We start from the raw sequence: 23,722 nt of genomic DNA on the forward strand, positions 1-23,722 counted from the left end.
GCGAGAAGTCCTCTACTCAATCTTCCTCCTGTCATGAGACTTCTGATAGTTCAGAAGATGAAAGCATGCCTGTAACACATAAGCGTCTGCGTCCTGTAATTAGAGCAGAACATACACGTGAGCTAGATACCGGATGGGAGCAAGTTACTCATAAAGAATTTCCATACTCTCCTCTGGAACTGACCCAATTAAAGAGGCAATTTGGCAGATTACCTTGGAAACTGATATAGACTATGTGGTAAGGGTTTCATCTTCCAGTGGAGACCACATATTATTATCAGAAAAAGAAGTGTCAGGCCACTAGGGTCCTGGAGTTATGTTGATCACTGGTAATTCCAGAGCTCCATGGTCCCTGACCCAACAAGCTGCTTATAATGTGCGCTTCACTGACCCCATAGCTAGGGGAGAACCCCATGTATTGTGAGGGGGTCTCACCCAGCTACTGGACAATGTTCATAAAGCCAGTGTGATCCAAATGATTTATGACCATGCTCTGGTGATAAACCAGGAGGACCCACTTATGCTAAAGGTAAAACCTGAGAGGATGGATATTCTCATCAGAAGGTTACCTATGCAACTGCAAAATCTAGCCCTACAGATCAAGGCTAGAATCGAAAAGTCAAATAGAAATTTGCTATCAGGCACGGATCTGCTTACTGAATTGACAGAATTTGGATGCAAATATGTGACACCCGAAGCTGATTCTACATCTGTAAGAGTTCTTCAAACCCCAGCAAAATATAATGATAATAAAAAATTGACTCATGCCACTGTGGCTGCCAGGCCTCCCCAAATTCCTCCTCACCAGCAGGAGGAATCACGGGGTGACTGGACAGTTGTAAATAGGGGAAGCAGACAGAGAAACAACAATAATCATCAAAATAGACCCTCCCGAGAAAGAAATAATTCACCACAGGGTCAACTGGGACCTTTTGCAAAGCTTAAAGAGGAAGCTAAGCGAAAAGGCATCCCTCCTTCAATCTTAAGTCACAATTTTACTTATGGCCATCTAAAAGCCTTAGTAGAGGGATGGCCTGCCAGGTCACATTCAGGGGAAAGATCTGGAAATTACCATATTTCGGGAAACTAAAAGGCCCTCTCTCTGCTACTAAAAAGAAAGCAAAAAGAAAGCAGAGAGAGGAGACAGGTCCTGACCCCAGTTCAGTAAATTCTACTGACCCCCTGAATAAACCTTAGGAAACTCTCCCTACAAATCAAAATGACTGCTCTGAAAATAATGAACAATCAAATCCTAAAATATCAAGTCCTCCAAAAGACTGGCAAAATGTGCTAAGATTGGTCTTGAATAAAAATGGAGATTTGGAATTTAAGTGCGCTGTTGGGCCAAAATGCTACCCTGTCACATTTGTAGTGGACACAGGGGCACAGATCTCCACATTAAAATCTGATGTAGCCAAAAAATGTGGTATTAATTCTTCACTCAAACCAATATTTGTTAGTGGTGCTTTGGGAACCTCTGTGTTGCAAAAGACAGCTAAAGTTTCCCTTAAACTACCGGGAGACAAAGAGTTAATCCGAACCCAGATTATTGTAGATAATATCCCTTACAATTTGTTAGGAATGGATGTATTGATTGGCAGATCGTGGAGAGATGAAAACGGTCGTCTTTGGAATTTTGGCACCCCCAGTCTTAAAGTTAGACTGCTAACAGCACCCTCTCGCCTCCCCCAAAGCAAAATCACGAATATTGAGCAGTATCCTATTCCCTTAGCAGCTAGAGAAGGTATCAGGGATGTAATTTCTGACTTGAAACGGAAAAGTATAATTGTGCCTTGTCATTCACCTTATAATTCCTCGATTTGGCCCATAAGAAAACGAAATGGAAAATGGAAAATGACTGTAGATTATAGGAAATTGAATGCCAATACTGAAAAATTAACTGCAGCCATCCCAAACATTGCAGATCAGGTGCTAGAAATCCAGGAAGCAGCACACCCAGTGCTTGCATCTCTGGATGTAAAAGATATGTTTTTCCAAATTCCAATTGACCCTGAAGATCAAAAATATTTTGCTTTTACTTGGAATGGAATACAATATACTTTCACCATGTTACCTCAGGGCTATAAACATTCTCCCACGCTGGCTCACCAAGCTCTTGCAAAAGTATCAATGTTGATTTAGAACTTAGGTGCGCTGTTGGGTCAAAATGCTACCCTGTAACATTTGTGATAGACACTGGTGCACAGATCTCCACCCTATATTCTGATGTGGCCAAGAAAAATGGTATTAATTCTTCTCTGTAAACAATATTTGTGAGTGGTGCTTTGGGAAAGCCTGTTTTACAGAAAACCGCTAAAGTTTCCCTCAAGCTACCAGGAGACGAAGAGTTAATTCAAACCCAAATGATAGTAGACGACATTCCTTACAATCTGTTAGGAATGGACGTATTGATTGGTCGATCCTGGAGAGACGAAAACGGTCGCTTTTGGCATTTTGGCACCCCCACTCCTAAAGTTAGACTGTTAAAAACTTCCCCTCTCCTCCCCCAAAGCAAAATTACGAATGTCAAACAATATTCTATTCCCATAGCAGCAAAAGAAGGTATCAGAGAAGTCATTTCTGACCTGAAACAGAGAGGTATCATTGTTACTTGCCATTTGCCTTAAAATTCCCCGATTTGGCCCATAAGAAAACCCAATGGTAAGTGGAGAATGACTGTAGATTATAGACAATTGAATGCTAGTACTGAGAAATTAACCACAGCTGTCCCAAACATTGCAGATCTGGTGCTAGAAATCCAGGAGGCAACGCACCCAGTGCTTGCCTCTCTCAATGTGAAAGATATGTTTTTCCAAATTCCCATTGATTCCGAGGATCAAAAATATTTTGCTTTTACTTGGGATGGAGTACAATATACTTTCACCAGGTTGCCTCAGGGCTACAAACATTCTCCCACGCTTGCCCACCATGCTATTACACAGGAGCTGGAAAATATTCCAGAAATAAAAAACAACCCAAATGTAAAAATCTATCAATACATTGATGATGTACTGATAGGTGGTCAAAATGAGCAAGCCGTGAGAGCATCTTATGATGCCATAATTTGGCACTTAACGAGCTTACAAATAGAAATTCCTGAGGATAAAAGACAACCTCCCTCCCAAGAAACAAAATTTCTAGGAATCAAATGGAAAGGTGGGACATAGAATATCCCTACTGATACTCTCTCTCACCTGGGAAAAATAAAAGCACCCACAAATAAAAAGGAACTACAGGAAATTATGGGAACTTTGCAATATTGGTGAAAGCACATACCAGACCTGTCAATAATAGCTAGGCCATTGTATGACTTGTTAAAGAAAAACTGCCACTGGGAGTGGACTCAAACTCATGATGAGGCACTAAAACTCCTCCTCCTAGAAGCACAGACCTTTCAAATCCTGGGACCTCTTCACCCAGAGGACCCGATAACAATCGAAAGGGGTTTCTCTTCCAGTGCGTTATCTTATCACTTTTGGCAAGGGGGTCTGGCTGGAGCCACCAGACCCATATTGTTTTATTCTCAGTCATTAAAGGACTCAGAGAAACGGTATTCGGTCCTAGAAAAAGCTTTGCTTACAGTCAGCACAGCGCTGAAGGAGATAAGCAAGATAATTAAAAAACAAAAGGTAATCCTGCAAGGACCTTTTAAGATAATTAACCAGGTATTGTCTGGAAAGCCACCTCCTGAAGGAATTTCTCAGAAAGGCACAATTAGGAAATGGTATACCCAGACTGAATATTTTGCTGAACTTTTCCAAATTCAAGAAGGTCCTAATAAACACCTCAAAATTCAAGAACCAATTGAATCCACAAATGAAAAAGATTTAATAATGAAAACTCCTAGCCCTATTAAAGAAGCTCCAGAATACAAAAGAGATATGACTACAGCCTGGTTCACAGATGCTTCTTCCTGAAGGGAAGGGAAAGTGTGGTTTTAAATCTGCTTCTATTAACCTTCCACAGGTGAACAAATAAATCAAGATGAAGGAAGTGCACAAGCAGGCAAATTGGATGCTGTTTTGAATGTATTTCTAAAAGAAAAAGCCACTAAAGAACCTGTATATATTTTTGCAGATTCTTTTGCTGTCTTTAAAGGCTGTGTAGAATGGGTGACATTTTGGGAAAATAATAACTGGGAAATTAATAGAGTGCCTGTATGGCATACAGACAAGTGGAAGGAAATACTACAAATTGCTAAACAAAATCCCAATTTTCATGTAGGCTGGATACCTTCTCACCAATCTAATTTAAAAGATGAAGCCAGCAAATATAATAACCAAGTTGATGAATTGGCAAGAATTAATGTCATTGAAATCAGAGATGCTCTCAATCAGGGTGAAGTCCAAGAATGGGGGAAATTACTAGAATGGCTTCATTGCAAGAGAGGCCATTCAGGTATTTTTGATTTGTATAAAGAAGCAGAATCTCGTGGTTGGTCTGTATCATGAGAACAATGTAAAACCATAATTTCCTTATGTGATTTGTGTAAAATTCGATTGGGAGAACATCCTCTGACTGCTGACAATTTACATCTCAGAGATGGTAAAACATTGTGGTCTACTTGGCAAATAGATTATATAGGACCCTTCCGAAGGTCAGGAAATAAACAGTATGTTATTGTAATTGTGGAAGTTATCTCTGAGTTAACTTGTGCAGAATCTTATGCAAAAGCAAATGGAGAAAATACGGTATCTTTCCTGAAAATCATTTTTGGAATTTCACCTAAACCTACCAGTGTTCAGACTGGTAATGGTACTCATTTCACTTCCCACCTGGTCCAGCAATGGGCAAAAGGTGAAAATATTAACTGGGCATTTTGTATTCCTTACCATCCCCAGGCAAACGGCATTGTTGAAAGAACAAATGGGTTACTTAAAAAACTCATTAGACCTCAAGAGAGTAACTGGCATGAAAGACTCAGTTATGCAGTTGCCATGGTCAATAATAGGTGGGGTGTAAACAGTTGTCCCAGAATGACAGCATTCTTTCCCCTGTCCCTTAATCAAGATAACAACACTGAGAAGCAGCCTCCCAGGAACTTCAAAAGAACCTTGCAGCCAGGCCAAGCTGTTTGTGTGAATTTACCTAGCATAGGTAGAACTAAATTAATTTTGCAAAACCCACTGAATTCAAACACGTGGGTGGCGACTGACATGAATGATAAACAGCACAAAATTAGCACAAACTGGATAATCTGTGTGGAATAAGGTTTATCTTTTACCCTGTGTACTGTTAACAGATGTTTTCTTTTCTTTTGGTCCTTTGTGTAATTAGATTTTGTGTATTGGTACAGAATGAAGTTGAATTAATGTAACTACAGACATCAGAAATCCTAGGACATCAAAACAAAACACCCCTGGTGTACAGTTTCAGAATTGGCTACTCTGAAACTGACACTGGAAGAAATTACTTACTGATGGCTGGGAGGCTAGCCACCTCTTTAGCCTAGGTAAAGCAATTTATAACATCAGGATTTTGTCCATGCTTGCTCCTGGATTGCTGTTACCTGTAATACATTTTATTGGTGGTATCCTTTGTATGTGTATGAAATGTGCCTATGTTATGTACTTGTGATTATTGCATTGCATTTTATTTTATTATTATTTTCATTCTTATATTTTTTCTTACTAGTGCTATTGTTACTATTAGCTCTCATATATAAACATCTTCTCATAAATAAATTACTAAGATTCTGTAAATGTCAATATTTTACCTTTCTTTCTATACATGTTGTACATGTCACTACCTGACACAATTGCTTTGTACACGCACATACCTTACTTGTATTAAGTTGATTCTTTGTAACCTTTAATATATGCTCTCTGCTACCTTTTAGCCGTTAAATGTCTGTAATATATCTAGATAACTAGTTGCAAAAACTTCCCAATGCTAGAGAAACAAAGAAAGAAAAAAAAAAATTTGGTGCTTTTGGAAGGGTTCTATGTGAGGATTAGGCTAGCCAAAGTTTTCACTGGTCACTTTTTGCATGTGTTTGCCAGTCTTGTTCGTTCGGAGTTTTGGGAGGGCTATTGAGCAACAGTAGTGAGTGGTCGCCATGGGCTGGTATATCTGAGGTTTTTGGTAAAACACAAAGCCGTAGCCGTATGTTTGGTGGTGCTGTGGGTAGGGTTCCATGTGAGGGTTAGGGCCAACCAAAGTTTTCAGTGGTCACTCTTTGCATTTCTTTGCCAGTCTTGTTTGTTGGGAGTTTTGGGAGGCCTATTGAGTAAGAGTTGAGAGTGGCCCCCGAGGGCTGGTATATTCAAAATTTGTGCTAAAACGCAAAGCCGTAGCCTGATTGTTGATGGTGCTTTGAGTAGGGTTCCATGTGAAGGCTAGAGCCAGCCAAAGTTTTAAGTGGTCACTCTTTGTATTTGTTTGCCAGTCCTGTTTGTTGGGAGTTTTGGGAGGCCTATTGAGGACAGAGGAGAGCGGCCGCCGAGGGCTTGTATATCCGAGGTTTGTGGTAAAACGCAAAGCCGTAACCCCATTGTTGGTGGTGCTGTGGGTAGGGTTCTATGTTAGGGCAAGGGCCAGCCAAAGTTTTCAGTGGTCACTCTTTGCATTTTTTTGCCAGTCCTGTTTGTTCCCAGTTTTAGAGGCCTATTTAGTAATAGAGGAGAGTGGCCACCAAGGGCTGGTAGATTCGAGGTTTGAGGAAAAACGCAAAGCCATAGCCCGATTGTTGGTGGTGCTGTGGGTAGGGTTCCATGTGAGGGATAGGGCTAGCGAAAGTTTTCAGTGGTCGCTCTTTGCATTTGTTTTCGAGTCCCATTCTTTTGGACTTTTGGGAGGCCTATTGAGCAATAATGGAGAATGGCCGCCGAGGGGTGGTATATTCGAGGGTTGTGGTAAAACGCAAAGTCATAGCTCGATCGTTGGTGGTGCTGTGGGTAGGGTTCCATGTGAGGGTTTGGGCCAGCCAAAGTTTTCAGTGGTCATTTGTCGCGACGAGGGAAGAATGGAGACGCTTAATGTAAGAATCACCAAGCTTCAGTTTATTGTATTCGAAGATCAGGTTAATATACTCTTTTTAATTAGCTCATACATATTACAAAAGCTAAGCTCATGATTGGTGCTCTAATTAAATGTTATCTACTGATAAAGCTGTTTCTACATCCTGCTTTGCTAACCGCAACGGCATGTACAAGGACACCGTGACCGTGAGAACTGCTGAATTCCTTCTACTTTGATCATACAGCTGCAGCTCAGGGAGTTTGCACCCTGAGCCCTGCCAACCTGTTTGTAACTTTGCTCATGTCCATATGTCCTTGTTCTTCCAACCACCCTTCCACAGTCATTCTTTGCATTTGTTTCCAGTCCCATTCATTGGGAGTTTTGGGAAGCCTATTGAGCAACAGTGGAGAGTGTCCGCCAAGGGCTAGTATATCCAAGGTTTGTGGTAAAACGCAAATCCGTAGCCAGATTGTTGGTTGTGCCGTGGGAAAAGTTCCATGTAAGTGTTAGAGCCAGACAAAGTTTTCAGTGGTCACTCTTTGCATTTGTTTGCTAGTCCTGTTCATTGGGAGTTTTGGGAGGCCTATTGAGCAACAGTGGAGAGTTGCCGCCCAGGGCCGGTATGTTTGAAGTTTGTAGTAAAAAGTAAAGCCGTAGACCAATTGTTGGTGGTGCTGTGGGTAGGGTTCCATGTCAGTGTTAGGGACAGCCAAGGTTTTCAGTGGTCATTCTTTGTATTTCTTTGCCAGTCCCGTTCGTTGGGAGTTTTGGGAGGACTTTTGAGAAAAAGTGGAGAGTGGCCACGGAGCGCTGGTATATTCAAGGTTTGTGGTAAAACACAAAGCCGTAGCCCAATTGTTAGTGGTGCTTTTGGAAGGGTTCCATTTGAGGGTTAGGGCCAGCCAAAGTTTTCAGTGGTCACTCTTTGCATTTGTTTGCCTGTCCCGTTCATTGGGAGTTTTGGGAAGGCTATTGAGCAACAGTGGAGAGTGGCCGCCGAGGGCAGGTATATTAGAGGGATATGATAGGGAATATGAAATGCCCAGTTAACATTTTCACTTTTTGCCCATTGCTGGACCAGGTGGGAAGTGAAATGAGTACCATTATCAGATTGAATACTGGTAGGTTTAGGCGAAATTCCAAAAATGTTTTTCAGGAAAGATACCGTATTTTCTCCATTTGCTTTTGCATAAACTTCTGCACAAGTTAACTCAGAGATAACTTCTACAATTACAATAACATACTGTTTATTTCCTGACCTTCGGAAGGGTCCTATATAATCTATTTGCCAAGTAGACCACAATGTTTTACCATCTCTGAGATGTAAATTGTCAGCAGTCAGAGAATGTTGTCCCAACTGAATTTTACACGTCACATGCAGAAATTATTGTTTTACATTGTTCTCGTGATACAGACCAACCACGAGATTCTGCTTCTTTATACATATCAAAAATACCTGAATGGCCTCCCTTGCAATGAAGCCATTCTAGTAATTTTCCCCATTCTTGGACTTCACCTTGATTGAGAGCATCTCTGATTTCAATGACATTAATTCTTGCCAATTCATCAACTTGGTTATTATATTTGCTGGCTTCATCTTTTAAATTAGATTGGTGAGAAGGTACCCAACCTACATGAAAATTGGGATTTTGTTTAGCAATTTGTAGTATTTCCTTCCACTTGTCTGTATGCCATACAGGCACTCTATTAATTTCCCAGTTATTATTTTCCCAAAATGTCACCCATTCTACACAGCCTTTAAAGACAGCAAAAGAATCTGCAAAAATATATACAGGTTCTTTAGTGGCTTTTTCTTTTAGAAATACATTCAAAACAGCATCCAATTTGCCTGCTTGTGCACTTCCTTCATCTTGATTTATTATTTGTTCACCTGTGGAAGGTTTAATTGCAGCAGATTTTAAAAACCATACTTTCCCTTCCCTCCGGGAAGAAGCATCTGTGAACCAGGCTGTAGTCATATCACTTTTGTATTCTGGGGCCTCTTTAATAGGGCTAGGAGTTTTCATCATTAAATCTTTTTTAATTTGTAGATCCAATTGGTTCCTGAATTTTCAGTTGCTTATCTGGACACTCTTCAATTTGGAAAAGTTCAGCAAAATATTCATTGCCATCTTGGAACCCTCCCTGTATGTCCTTCAGTTTAAAGCCCACCTCCCCAAGCTTACCAGAGGGTACTGATGTGCCACTTCCAGGCTCCTCTCCAGAAAGCCCAGTTTTATCTATCCAACCCCCCTGCCATGGGCAGGGACACCTCTCACTAGATCAGGTTGCTCAGAGCCCCATCTAGCCTGACCTTAAAAACTTCCAGGGATGGGGCTTCCACCACCTCTCTGGGCAACCTGCGCCAGTGTCTCACTACCCTCATGGTGAAGAACTTCTTCCTAATATCTAATCTAAATCTACTCTCCTCTAATCTGAATCCATTTCCCCCTGTCCTATCACTATCTGACATCCTAAAAACCCTCACCAGCTTTCTTGCTGCCCTCTTCAGGTACTGGAAGGCTAAGGTCTGCTCGGAGCCTTCTCCTCTCCAGACTGAATAACCCCAAGTCTCTCCATCTGTCTTCATAGGAGAGGTGCTCCAGCCCTCTGATCATCCTTGTGGCCACACTTTGGGATGCAGCCATCAAGGCAGTTCTTTATCTACCAAGTGGTCCATCCATCCACCTATCCATCAAACCCATCTTTTACCAAGTTGGAGACCGGGATCTTGTGTGGGACAGAGTCAAAGGCTTTGCTCAGGTCCAGGTAGATGACCTTGGTGTCTCTTCCCTTGTCTATCAATTCTGTGATATTCCCATAGAAGGGCCACAAGGTTTGTCAGGCACGTCTTGCCCCTGGGGAAGCTGTGTTGATTATACCCGCTTACCTCTTCATTAGTCTTCTGCTGAAGCAATGCCTCCAGGAAGATCTGCTTCATGACCTTACCAGGCACAGAGGTGAGATTGACTGGCCTGGCACTCCCTGGATCTTCCTTCATTCCCTTTTTGAACATGGGGGTTACATTTCCCCTTTTCCAGTCAGTGGGGATTTCACTGAACTGCCATAACTTTTGGAACATGACAGGGCTTTAGCAATCGCATCCCCTGTTCCCTCAGTACCCATTTCTCCTTGTTTTGGACAGGATAGAGCTAATTTTCTGTCTTGTAATTTTGCTTTCAGCTAAGTCTCTTGTAAGTAGCTGTTCTTGCTGGGATTAACAGCAAGTTTCTCTGTCAGCTTCTAGGACTGATAATGCTCAATATTTATAGTTAATTCTAGAGACTGGTATGCAGAATCAAGGACAATGCTCAGTTCTGAAGATAATCTTGTGTTCCAGGCAGAGACAAGGAGAAACAAGGTCATACCTGCAACCCTCCTTTAGGGAGGAGTGGACAAGATAAATGACCAAAATTGACCAAACAAGTATTCCATCCCATACACCTCATAGTCAGTATAAATTTGAGGGATCATGAGTTTCAAAACCCCTTCCTGCTTCCCCTTCTTCACCACTCCCTGTTGGCTTCAGCATCCTGGGAGGATTCCATCTATTCCTCTGCCTGTGGTCCTCATCCGTACCAGCCTGAATCTGTGTATTCCTGCCTCCAGCTCCCAACTGCTGCTGACTCCAGGAGTCCAGCCTGGACTTTTCCAGGGCTGCCCTGCAGCCTCACAGGTGACGTGAGAGTTAATGGGGGAGAGGGGGGAGGAACATGATATCAATTTACCTGTATATCTGTATATATTTAGTAATTTTTCCTTTTTATCATTACTGTTTCAATTAAAGCTGTGTAGTTTACTTTCCAACCCATAAGTCTCTCTCCCTTATTCTTACTCCTTCCTTTATCAGGGACGGGAGGGGCATTAATAGAGAGCATCTGTAATTCAATTAATTGATGGGCCAGCATTAATCTTTGACAGATTTTTGGTGCTCAACATAATTTAAGATAATTAGCTCAAGCTCAGTTCAAATTTTGACTAATTTTATCGGAATAGTTTGAATTCCAACTCGGGTGCAAGGAAACCTGCTGCTGCTACTGCTGCAGACACCACAGCCTCTCCCCCTCAGCGCACAGAGATACTCATTGAGCCTTGGATGAGGAGAAAAAGAAAAGTAAGGAAATAAGAAATTAGCCTTAACCCTTCAAAGTCTAAATGAAACAACCAGGTGATAAAGGAGATATAAGATACTGCCTCTCCTCATAGAGCAGCTAAAGCAGAGAGGTCTTCTAGAAAGGTAAGATAATAGAAATTCTTCTTAAGTCTGGTTATGCTATAAAAAGAGGCAAGGTCAAGGGACCTGTGCAAGAGATACAGTTTCCGGGGGTTAAGAGACAAGATGGCAGCTTTCCATTGGAGGTGGAAAGTTGCTGTATGGAATCCTACAAGACTAATTGCAAAAAGAGATGAAGGAGATGGTGAACCAAGTCAATTTGCAGAGGTGAAATGTAGAAAATCCGCGGAGGCTTAAGGACAACATGCAGTCACCAATATGCATAAAGTGAAGTCCTGTATTAACAATTCACACTCGCTTTATATAGAGCCCTTGTTTATATAATGATATCTTGCAGGTGGCTATATCTTGGCCACAAACCTGTTCTCACAGAACTTCTGCTGGCTACATCATTATCCTGTTATTCTTCTCTTCTGCTGCCAGCTCCCTTATCTTTTGCCCATAGCTCATCTTTCAGTAACCTTGCAGCTGGGCCTCAAGGCCCTAAGCTCACTCTAGTTAAAGCTTAATAGTCAGGATTGCTCACATGTCTGTTTTCTTCCAAACAGTTTTCCAACATATCCCCCTTTTTGTTTTTGAGCAATCCTGACTTACTTCATCATGCGAGATAACATGCTAATGATACATTGCCATAAAGAACATACTAATAATACAAAAGAAATAATAACATACTAATAATCAAAACCAATAATAACAAATATAATTGATTAACCTTGTCTAATTAAATCTCTAAGCTATCCCCATATCCTTAAGCGATTTAACCATTCATTTAACCCAGTATATGCAACAGTTGATTTTTTCATGTTATCTTAATCAGTCGCTTTTGGTTGTGAATTGACTCTGAATGATCAGATAAATTCATGCAACACATTCCATCAAAGTCTTCACAAACATGACCTAAAAGCTAACAATGAAAAGTCAGTGGCAGCACGACTTTGTAAAACTGCATGTCTGACACTACGAACATCTTTTAGCATCTGTGTTAAAATACCAGATGTTAAGTTCATCTGCTTAGCAGTGCAACAGAATAGCACAATCAACAATCAACATATAGACGAGGGATCCCATAATCAACATATAAACGATCACATGAATTACAACATTAACAAAAGCCTGTTATCAGTACAATACAATACAATACGAAAAGCACATTTTACACTTCAGTGGAAGGACTTAAATACCTTTTTAGTATGAGGAAGGTCTGGTGTCCACTGGCGCATAGAGCCAAGAGGGTAGGGGAGGCTTATCTGACAAAAATCGGTCAGGGGGTGTAGTGGAACAAAACAATCAGACGCCTCTGATTACTGAGAAGTGGGTGTGAGCCGGTATCAAATCCACCTGTGCCCAATTAGGGCAGGCCCCCTATTGAGCATGTGCAAGACCAGGGGGCCAATAAAAGGTGAGGCTCACACCCACCTAGTAGCTCACTCCTGAGCTAGTCAAGAGAGTGTGCTGGTAGTTCATTGAGATGCAGACCAATCTTGCTAGTTCCACTTTGTGGGCAATAGACTTAGAGCACGGCTCACGAGTCTATATCACAACACCAAATTAGACCTTGAGGCAATGATCCCTGAAGAAAGATTCATCTCGCTACACGTCTCGCTACACGTCTCGCTACACGTCTTGCTACATCTGGTAGAGAATGCGCGCATAGACTTCTGTCTAGCCCGTGCTTCCGACGAATCAGGAAAGAGGGATCCAACCCCCTAGAGCGAACGGCAATTAACAGTCGGGTGAGAAGACCCGTTACCCTTCTTTTGACACTAATGATTAACCAAGAAAAAGGAAAGGAAGATGGGACTTTCACCAAGCACCCCCATCGAGCAGGGACTCTCCTACTCCCCCGCTGTTGCTACGCGAGAACTTTGGAAGGAGGTTGGCGACCTATTTAATGACCTCCACGATCAAGAAGTTCGAAAAAATATAACCGGAGTAGATGCCACCTGGGAAGTGGTGACTAATGCCTTAAAAAAGATAAAATATGAGGCAAAAGCTGCCATCACCGCAATAGCAGCAATCCCACCAAATGGCAGCCTTAATAGAACACCACTTCCTGAGGCAGAAACCGGCTTAGTCCCAACAGCGCCTCCGTTACCGACCGAGAATGAAAAAGCCCAAAAGGCGTTCCCAATCTTAAGGAACAACAGCCTTGACATCAAGGGCATGAGAGGAAAAGTACATCATTCCGTAGCTGAATTCCTCTCAGATATCGGGCTGGAGGTAGAAAAAGAAGTTCCTGCTCCGGAGACCAAAAACAATATGAAGATACCGACGGGTGACTCCAGCTGCTGTGTAAAACCGCCCTTACTGCCACCTCCCAGCTCAGAAAATGAGCATGAGAAAGCAGCAGCCGCTCCATCAGCCACACCTGTCGGCCCGGAGTCCACAATAAAAGCCCTGCTGGAACAAAGAACTCAAGCGGTGAAGTCCCTGGAAAAGAGAATAACGAACATAGAGCAACGGTCATCCTTCCACACCTACCGAGACCCACCCACCCTCCCTGATGACGAAGGAATTCCAGCTCCACTGTTGTCGAGGCGGACCAACCCTGGCACCAAAGACGCTGGCAAATCCCCACCCGGAAGATGGTCCGGTATCATCCGTGATGCCATCCTCAAAGGCGAATGGGAGACCAGCACCGTTGCCTGCCCCGTCCTTTATGATAACAATGGGCCGCCTACATTTGAGTAACATAGCTGGAAAACCCTACAAGAAGCCAAGAAGACCTTGAGAGAGGGAGGATTAAGATCAGAGAGTGGCCAGGCCATCCTGGACTGGTTGTTCACCGCTGACACCAACTGTCCCCATGATTGCCGCAACTTGGCCAGGTACCTACTTACCTCCTCCCAGCAGATCGTATGGGTTAAAGAATGGGAAGGCCTGGCCCAAGCAGGGGCGAACCGCCCTCGAGCACCCGGTGACACATTGACAGGGGTAACCGGTGAGATGCTCACGGGCGCGGGACAATTCGCGGATGTACAAGTACAACTCCAGTTCCCGTCTGTGCTCCATCATATCGCTGCCCATTTGGCCCCCCGAGCGTTTAATGTGGTTCCCGAGCCCACCCCACTCCCTTCGTTCACTGCTGTTAAACAAGGGATGAACGAACTGTTCCAACATTTTGTCGATAGACTTTGGCAGTCTATCACAGCTCAATCCGAGCTGGGAGTCGATCAAAGGGAATCAATGTTTAAGCTATTGGCGTTCGAAAATGCAAATCCGAGAATGAAATCGCTGTTTTCCACATTACCGAAGACAGCTGGTGTCTCGGACATGCTGGAGGTAGCTGCCAGGGCCACCCAGACGCAGCAACATCAGGGGATGGCCAATGCCTTCGCTGCCGCTCTGGAGCCCACCCAGAAGCTCCTTGCGGCAGTAGCACAGAGGCTAGGTGGAAGGGGAAACCGATTCAAAAGAAGAAATCGACCGAGAAAACCCACCCCCGTCAGCTACTGTTGTGGAGCAACGGGCCACTCGGCAAGGGACTGCTCGGCTACAGTGTGGTGCGACCGCTGCCAAAAAAATAGTCATAACAACCGGGCATGCTGGTCCGCAAAAAACGGACGACGCAGCGCGCAAGGCCCCCGCGCTGTGACACAAGTAGCCGGGCCAGCGTTATACAACGGCTCCCCACCCCAGCCACAAGAGGAAGCTTGGGCATCGATGTGCCCTGCGCAATAGATATTACGTTGACGACTAATCAGGTTTATCGGCTACCGACGGGGATACACGGACCCATACATCGGGAAAATGGCACGGTAGGGGCTTTGTTAATGGGACGTTCATCCACAGGAATCGCAGGACTTATTGTGCTTCCAGGGGTAATAGACGCAGATTCTACAGGGGAAATAATGATCACGTGTCTCACGTTGACGCCTCCCCTGATAATCAAAGCGGGAACCCGAATAGCTTAACTAGTCCTGCTCCCAAAAATGAATATAGGAAAGAACGTCCCCACAGCACGAGGCGATCGAGGCTTTGGATCATCTGGAGGCACTCTAGTAAATTTAGTGCAACAGATGAAGACCAGGCCCATTATCATCATAAAGATGACCGCTGGAAAAGAGGCAAAGACACTTTCCGTGATGATGGACACAGGGGCTGACGTCACGATCATCAACCTCAATGTGTGGCCTCGTCACTGGAAACTTGTTACTGCCTGTGATGCCGTCCAGGGAGTAGGTGGTGGTTCCACTCCCCTTCAGGCCCTAGAACCTGTGCAATTACAGTTTCCTGAAGGACAGAAGGTAACCGTACGTCCCTATGTATTATTGTTGCCAGGACAACTCGGAGGGCTGATCGGCAGGGAAGTAATGAGTCAGCTGGGAGCCGTCCTCTCCATCCCTGAACCCACCCGATCCCCTCAAAATTTTCAGTAAGGGCCACTGCAAAAGTGCCGCCAACACCCAGACTAAAATGGAAAACAGACACCCCTGTCTGGGTGGAGCAGTGGCCTTTACAAAAAGAGCGGCTACAAGTTGCCATCACTCTAGTGAAAGAACAGCTGGATGCAGGACACATCCAGCAATCAGTCAGTCCGTGGAACACACCTATATTCGTGGTTCCTAAAAAATCAGGTAAATGGCGACTAATACAGGATTTACGTAAGGTGAATAACCAGATGGTGGCCAATGGGCGCCCTCCAACCTGGGCTGCCCTTACTTACGATGCTACCAAGAGACTGGCACCTTCTGGTCATTGACCTTAAAGACTGTTTCTGTAATATTCCCCTTCATCCAGAAGATACAGCACGCTTCGTGTTCACCATCCCTTCAATCAACAAAAGTGAACCTGCGAAGAGGTATGAATGGGTAGTGCTTCCACAGGGAATGAAAAACTCCCCAACAATATGCCAGATGTATGTGGCATGGGCACTATCGCCGATCCGCGACGAGATGCCGGATACATTAATATATCACTACATGGACGACATATTGTTCTGTCAAGAAGCCCCGTTCCCTGACGACTTCAGTCAAATGTTGACCAGCCGACTGAAGACGAAAGGACTAATAGTTGCTCCGGAAAAAGTGCAAACAAAATCGCCCTGGAGCTACTTAGGGTGGAAAGTAACCCACACCATGGTGAGACCACAGAAACTGGAGGTAATAAGTTCAGTTAAAACATTGAACGATGCCCAAAAATGAGTGGGCGAACTCCAATGTGTTCGACCCATTGTAGGTCTTACCAATGCAGATATCCACCCCTTTTTGTCGTTGTTACGGGGCACGCACCCAGGTGTGTTAGTGAACTGGACGAATAACCATACTAATGCGTTAAAACAGGTCGTCCATAAACTGGCAACCGGCTATGCGGATCGACGGGATGCCACTCAACCCATCGGAATCTGGGTATGTAATCACCCGTCCTACCCATTTGCGCTGCTACTACAAGACTTCAACTGGAATAAGGAAAATGGGGAATATTTCCGCGACACCGATAAATGACAACGCGACCAGAGCTCCCTGAGATCGGACTCTATAGCCATCTTGGAATGGCTATTTACACCGCACACACCACAGAAGGGTATATGGCAAGAGACCGAGATAATAGCATTCTTGATACGGAAGGGACGGCAGCGTTGCCTGGAGGTAGATGGTCAAGAGCCGGGATGGATCAGCATCCCCATAAAAGCAATCGACTTTGACTGGCTACTGCAACGCTCCGTGCCTCTACAACTTGCTCTATTCGGATATTCCGGGGAAGTCCGCCATGGAGGCCCAACACACAAGCGTTTACAGACCATCAGTCAGCTTCATTGGATTGAGCGTCCGATCGTTTCAGAGCGCCCAGTGCCTGGCATCACAGTTTTTACCGATGCCGGAAAGAGGTCGAAAACGGCCGCCTGCGTATGGCAGGATAAGGGTCGGTGGAAACAACACCTGATTCCGGGCACTGCGGAAGATAATCTACGGACTCTGGAATTGCTGGCTATTATCTGGGCCCTAATGCAATGGCGACAGGCTCCCCTTAACATTGTCTCCGACTCGCAATATGCAATCGGAGACGTGAACCGTGAAGCCCCTAAAACAGTTACTTTTAAGAGATAATGGGTTAAAGCATAGGATATAGAGCATCTGGAGAAAGCTCAGCGTTTAGGAAACCACATAGAGCAATAAATTGGTTAAGGAATGGAACACAATGGCAGGGAAGAGAGATAGGAACAGGCAGTGATAGAGCTCAGCGCATTTCAGAGCCAACAAGGTCGGCTTGACCCAAAGGCCTCTGCCAAGCTATGGGGGCCAAGCCAAGTACATCGGAGATTGCCCAAATTAGGAAGGAGTTCAAAAGTTTAAAGGAGGAAGACTCAAGGGACGCCCCCTGCCAATGATGAAGGCAACCGGAATGACCACCAAGATGCTCCTCAAAAGAAAGGCCCCGCCCTACGCCCCGCCTATACCACGCCTCTATATACATATGCATGATTATGTATGTACTATGATGTAATTCTGTAATCAAAATGTATAAAAAGGCTTGCATTTGTCACGGGAATTCAGAAATCCCCTTGCGATTTCTCCGACGCACGTCGTTAATAAAATACCTCCTGCCTGTTTGACTCAAACCAAGTCTTTGAGGCAGTTTATTCTCGCCTTTTGGGGCAAAATTCGGCATCATTTCTGGCGACCCAGATGGGACCAGACAGGAGATCCAGACCCTAAGGGGGTCCTCCCGAGCCGGGTCCGGGGGACGGGATCCTCTGGGCGCCCCTGACGAATTTCTGTCGGAAGGAGGGACCCCCCCCGGAACAGCGCTCTTTGGTGGACGAAGGCTTCTCTGCATCTCCTGCTTCAAATTAAGAGGTATTTATTATTGTCTATGGGTTTTGGATAAAGCGCTTTGTTTAGGAACCGGGGTCAGACGTGACCGCCTGAAAAGAAGCCGTGGGGACGCCCAGGCAAAGGCAGGTTGAGAGTCCTGCAGGCAGGTTAGAGTCCTGCTAAGTGGTATCTGTTTTTGCCACAGTCTTGATGTTGCTACCTTGCTTAAGGGTACTTGTTTTTCTCTTATAACTGTGTTAGGCAGGTTAGAGTCCTGCTAAGAAGTGGTATCTGTTTTTGCCACAGTCTTGATGTTGCTACCTTGCTTAAGGGTACTTGTTTTTCTCTTATAACTGTGTTTGGCAGGTTAGAGTCCTGCTAAGAAGTGGTATCTGTTTTTGCCATAGTCTTGATGTTGCTACCTTGCTTAAGGGTACTTGTTTTTCTCTTATAACTGTGTTTAAAACTATGATCTAAGGGTTAAAAAGAGCGGTTGGTCTTTTGTTTCTTTTCTGAACCAAAACCCGGGAATAGTTCCAGGCTGACCGGCAGCACGTTCAACAAAGCCTGGGACTCTGTCCAATTTTCTCCACTCCCTTGGAGGAACTTTGAAAGGATACATACGTTTTATGCCTTTGTCTAACTCTGTCGTATGCTTTTATTTGACTTTGTCGTATTGATTGTAGGAATTTTGCAAAGAGGCGAATTTAGTGTTTTTGTGTTGTCTATAATTTGTTGTGATATTATCTGCAAAACCGTACCTTGGTTTACAGCTGTTTTGCGGGTGTGTGACAGCCCGAAGCCGACCAGTATCGGTACCTTACGGTCTGCCAGCGGCATCTCGCGGTAAAGCAGTATATTCTGATAGACCGGAAAGGTAGGACAGTTTAAATAAACTAGCACTGCGTATGGGTGAGTGTGCATGAGACGCAGCATTGATGCGAAGCGAAAGTGGAGTCCGGCTCTGCAGTTCCTGTTCCTCGCGAGAGGCCAGGTCAGAAAAGGACGAAGCGATTGGATATCGTATGAATGAAGTGCTAAAATAGACTGACATACAGTGCTTGCGGGAAGGAGATTGACTCAGTTGAATAGAAAACACGGACCCAGGAAATAGCAATGGGGAATCAACCAAGTAAAGATATAAATATGAAAACCCCCTTAGGATGTATCTTAAAACACTGGAAGGACTTGGGGGGGGTTCCGGGAGGAAGTATAAGTAAAAAGACACTCCTTAAATACTGTACGCAATGGTGGCCGTTGTATAAATTGGATGATGGTGAAAAATGGCCACCGGAGGGGACAATTAATTATAATACAGTCTTGCAACTGATGCTTTTCCTCCGCCGGCTCAATAAATGGGATGAGGTGACGTATGCAGATATGTTTTTCACTCTGAGGAATAAACCAGAATGGCAAAAAGAGTGTGGAATCAATGTAGCCCCTCAGGACCCTCTAGTACTAGCCCTGGAGAAAGATAAAAAAGGTTCAAAGCCTAAGGAACGTTGCTGTGATGCATGTAGCATTGGGCAGCAGTGTCTTAAGTTAACAAGGAAGGATAGTGGAAAGGAGAGCGAAATAAGCCTATGGGAGTACCATCCGTTCGCCCCTGGACAGGAAGGGCCCCTTTCCAGGCCAGAAGAAGAGCAAGGGGAAGCGAGCCCATTAAAGGAACTGGAGCGATGGTGGAAATCTAAGTTTGGGTGTAGCCCTGATAAGTTAGACAAGAGTTGGGGGGGAGTTAGTCCATTAAGGTTGAGGAACGACGGGGGAGAAGGTAGCCCACAGGGGTCGGATAATCCGCAGGGGTCGGGGAGCGACAGGGATGCTGAAAGCCCACCTAGGCTAGAAATTGAGAGAGAGGGAGGCAGTCCGCCGGGAGCAGAGAGCCGAGGGAAGACGCGTAGCCTGCCCGAACTAAGCCCATATGGGGATGGTAGCACACCCAGGAATGGAGGTGGCTGTAAAAGGGAAACCAGCACACCAAGGACTGGAGATAGAAGTAACCCACTGGAAGATGACGTCTCTAAGCTGGGGTATAGTGAGAAGGATAACAATGAGACATGCATGAGAGAGGCAGAGAACAACTCACAAAGGCTGAATATAGTAATTCAGATAAAGGATGAGAGAGGTGGAAGGGAAGTAGTGGGGAAAGAGCTAATAGAGCTAATAGAAACAGATGGTGAAAGTGAAGAGCAGGAAAAGGGAAAAAGAAAAGAAAAGAAAAGAGAAAGAATCGGGAAGACATTGAGGGCCAGGAAGATCCTGGGGAAGGGACCAGTCACTCGTACTACACCAGATCTGTGGCACGGAGAGAAGCAGAGGAAAAAGAGGAAGAGAACCATACGATAGCTCCTCTCCGACAAGTTATGCCAATAGTAGGGGAAAAGGGTAGAATCAAGGTGCCGTTTTCAACGAGTGATCTGAACAACTGGAGGGATGAAGCGAGGAGCTTCAGGAGGAATCCAGAGGGGGTAGCGAGGAGGTTTGAGCTGATGGCAAAGAATTTGGACATTGACTGGGAGGACATAGAAGTAATGTTGTCGGAATTGACAGATACAGAAAGGGAGCTCGTGTTGGCAACAGGGAGGCGACATGCAGAATTATTAACTTCACCAGGGAGAAGGATAGAAGATATATTCCCCAGCAGTAAACCAGAATGGGACCCAAGTAACAGAGATCACTATAACCTGCTGGAACAGTATAGAAGGCTGATAGCGGCGGGCTTGCGTAGTGCAATCCCCAAGGCCATTAACTGGTCAATGCTATATGATATTAGACAGGGAAAGGATGAGACCCCATCAGAGTTCCTGGATAGACTTAGGGCAGCCATGAGACAATACACACCCCTAGACCCGGCAACAGAAGAAGGGAAACAACAGTTGTTAGGATTGATGATGGGACAGAGTAATCCAGACATCAGGAAGAAATTGCAAAAGCTTAAACATCCAGAAAATAAAAATCTAGAGACGTTGCTGAATGAGGCATGGAACGTATATAATAATAGAGAGACAGAGGAAAAGAAAAAAGAGGATAGGAGGATAGCTCGAGTGGTGGCAGTAGCAGTAGCGGCCCAAAATACAAACCACCCGGAACCAGAGATCAGGGGAAGAGGTAGAGGCATCCCAGCAAAAGGGGGAGGGAGGCTCCAACCCCACCCAGCCAGAGTAGGGCCAAACCAGTGTGCGTACTGCCTGAAAATGGGACACTGGAAGCGAGAATGCCCCCAGCTAAGGGAAAAACTAATGGGCACTGCTACTGCCACACGTCAGGATAGCGAATGAGGGGGACCGGTGGGCCGTTCCCTAGCAGACCCACTGGTTAGAATGGAGCTAGGGGAAGGTAAAAAGGAAATGGACTTTTTGATTGATACGGGAGCAACCTTTTCGGTTTTGAATCGGGAATTGGTACCTAGAAGTGATGAATTTGTACAAGTTGTGGGAGCAACAGGCCAACCAGAAAAGGCTTACTTTTTGAAACCCATTAGATATAAAATTGGGAAGCAGATGGGGATCCATCAGTTCCTATATCTACCAAATTCGCCAAAGCCCTTATTAGGAAGAGACCTGCTAGAAAACTTGGGAGCCATAATAAAGTTTAACAAAGACAAATTGGAATTCCAAGTAAACGAGGAACAACTGATCGCGGCTCTAAGCCTGACGATCAGCTGTGTGGAACCAGAGCCTGAGAATCACAACATCGAGCGAATCCTGAGCGAAGCATACCCATTAGTATGGGCTACTGATGTACCTGGGAAATCAAAACAGGCAGCACCCATTATTGTCGAACTTAAAGCTGGGGCAAGGCCGGTGGTAAGAAAACAATACCCTCTGAGGATAGAAGACAGGGAGGGGATTGAGCCCATAATCAAAAGGTTTTTGGAGTTGGGGTTACTAGTAGAATGCGAATCGGATTTCAACACACCCATCCTGCCAGTAAGGAAACCCAATGGGGCTTATAGGCTAGTTCAGGATCTGAGAGCAGTAAACGAAATAACCAAGACACTACACCCGGTAGTTGCTAACCCATACACCCTTTTAACCAAATTGAAAGATAATTTGGCATGGTTCACCGTATTAGATTTAAAAGATGCATTCTTCTGCCTTCCCTTAGCTCCCGAGAGTCAAAAGACTTTTGCCTTTGAATGGGAATTTGTAGATAGAGGAAGAAAGACCCAACTTACCTGGACAGTATTGCCCCAAGGATGGTGTAATTCCCCCACGATTTTTGGGAATCAGTTAGCCAAAGAGTTAGAGCAGTGGGAAAGGCCACTGGGAGATGGTACTCTTCTGCAGTACGTAGACGACCTCCTGATAGCAACAGTGACAAAGGAAGAATGCATCGAATGGACTATTTCCCTGTTAAACTTTCTGGGTTTAAATGGATATCGAGTCTCTCAACAGAAAGCACAGCTGGTGCAGACGAAAGTGGTTTACCTGGGATATGAAATTTCTCGAGGACAACGATCCCTGGGAGCAGCCAGAAAAGAAGCTATTTGCCAGATGCCTAAACCAGAAACAGTAAGAGGTCTGCGCGCCTTTTTGGGGATGGCAGGTTGGTGTCGGCTATGGATTTACCAATATGGGATACTCGCTAAACCACTGTATGATTTGTTGAAGGAGACCGAGAGTGTCCTAGTTTGGACTCCCGAAGCAGAGGGGGCCTTCAGAAAGCTGAAACAGGAGTTAATGAGGGCACCAGCCTTAGGTCTCCCAGATGTATCAAAACCATTCTGGCTGTTCTCCCATGAGCGACAGGGGATGGCCCTAGGAGTCCTAGCACAGCAGTTAGGGCCACATAAGAGAGCCGTGGCCTATTTCTCCAAACAGTTGGATGAAGTAAGCAAAGGATGGCCTGGCTGCCTGAGAGCGGTGGCTGCAGTGATTATCAATATAGAAGAGGCCAGGAAGCTCACGCTGGGCCAAAAGGTAACAGTGTTGGTGTCTCACACCGTCTCAGCTGTGTTAGAGCAGAAAGGTAACCACTGGCTGTCACCTTCCAGATTCCTAAAATATCAGGCCATCTTGGCTGAATCAGATGACGTAACTATTCAGGTGACTAACATTGTGAACCCAGCTTCATTCCTAGAAGGGAGAGCCCCAGCAGAACCGATCGAGCACGACTGCCTAAAAACAATTGAAGCCGTCTACTCCAGTCGCCCGGACCTCAAAGAAGAACCGTTCGAAGATGCGGACAACTGGTTCACGGATGGAAGTAGTTTCGTGAAGCAGGGAGTAAGAATGGCTGGTTATGCAATCACCACCGCAGAAAAGGTAATTGAGTCGAATCCTTTGCCTGCAGGAACTTCGGCCCAGAAGGCAGAGCTGATAGCTTTGATCCGAGCCCTGGAATTGGCGGAGAACATGCGGATTAACATATGGACAGACTCCAAGTACGCCTTTTCCGTCGTACATGCACATGGAGCCATTTGGAAAGAAAGAGGACTGTTGACTGCCCAGGGGAAATCAGTCAAACATGCAAAGGAGGTCCTGCGACTGCTAGAGGTAGTCCAACTCCCAGCACAGGTGGCCATAATGCATTGTAAGGGACACCTAAAGGGAAACACTATCCCGGAGATAGGGAACCGAAAAGCGGATGCGGAGGCTAAATTAGCCGCTGCAAGAACTGAGGAAATAAAAATAACAGCTCTAATACCAGGTGAGTTAGACACTAACCTCCGGCCAGAATATCAGGAGTCAGATCACAAGTGGATCCAGAAAAATAAAGGTAGAATGCTAGAAAATGGTTGGGGTCAATTGGAAACAGGACAGTTAAT

Source organism: Calypte anna, chromosome W (genome assembly GCF_003957555.1).
Source record: "Calypte anna isolate BGI_N300 chromosome W, bCalAnn1_v1.p, whole genome shotgun sequence".
In the NCBI taxonomy this organism is placed as follows: Eukaryota; Metazoa; Chordata; class Aves; order Apodiformes; family Trochilidae; genus Calypte; species Calypte anna.